The sequence below is a fragment of the Octopus bimaculoides genome, chromosome 17 (assembly GCF_001194135.2).
Source record: "Octopus bimaculoides isolate UCB-OBI-ISO-001 chromosome 17, ASM119413v2, whole genome shotgun sequence".
In the NCBI taxonomy this organism is placed as follows: Eukaryota; Metazoa; Mollusca; class Cephalopoda; order Octopoda; family Octopodidae; genus Octopus; species Octopus bimaculoides.
Window position 1 is genome coordinate 3,450,112 of NC_068997.1, and position 948 is coordinate 3,451,059.

The 948-nt window shown below is 51.3% G+C and overlaps 1 protein-coding gene across 1 annotated transcript in view; it reads left to right on the top strand.

Moving 5' to 3' along the window:
- LOC128249707 (mucin-2-like) overlaps positions 1-948 on the top strand; it is a 94,906-nt gene that overhangs the window by 23,322 nt on the left and 70,636 nt on the right. The gene's annotated exons all lie outside the window — the stretch shown is intronic.

The following is a 948-nucleotide window of genomic DNA, read 5'->3' on the forward strand; positions in this document are numbered from 1 at the left end:
AACAAAAGAAAAAGACGGGTGTGTAAACAAGAAACAGTTGTATTAGTTTTACGCTCGGGAAGTGAGAAAGTCTTTTACGTTTTGAGCCTACGCTCTTCGACAGAAAGGAACACAGAAATAAACAGGGAGAGAAAATAAGTAGAAAACGTTTTAGTGGGTAGCGATCTATCATGGTGAATGCCGGACAGTGGGGTCACACAGGAGAGCTAGGAAGAAGGGAAGATAATAAAGTAGTGGTGATCCCAAAACGAAGGTGCACGTGCGTTTGTGAGTGCGTGTATGTGCGTGTGTGCATGTGTAGGTGTGAGGATGATGGTGTAGGCACTGAGAAGTGGTCAGTGCTAGTGTGTGCGCTGGTGTGGGTCTGGGAAGCGGTCAGTACTAGTATGTGCGGGGTGGTATGGTGGTGAGTGGTGATGTGTAGTGTGGTGTTGTTGGGGTGTGGTAGAGGCGAGAGTGGGGGAAGCAAGCGTGGGGTTGGAATGTGTAGGGGTGGGGTTACGATGGAGGGGTGATGATGAAGGGAGAGGGTGGAAGGTAGAAGATGAGTAGGAGTGAAGAGAGGAAGTAGATGTCAGAGCAAGAGAGGAGAGGTGGGTGAGAGGAAGTAGGTGTGAGAGGAAGAAAGGAGTAGAGGAGGAGGGTTAGATGAAGATGGGTGGAGAATTAAGCCCATGTGGCGCAAAGGAGCGAAGAGAAAAGATTAATCCCTGCTCACGCCGAAGACGGGAGTGCGGATGGCTCCTGTGCAATGACAGTCCGACAGGTGTTGCAAAGTGTGACCGGTGGAGTGGAAATAGCGTGAGACCGGGGTGTCGTTGCCGAGTCGGATGTCTCGGAGGTGTTCCGCGAACCGGTCAGCCAAGCGGTGTCCCGTTTGAGCGGTGTATAGACAAGGACAGAGAGAGAGAGCAGGCGATGCAGTAGATGACATTGCTAGAAGTGCAG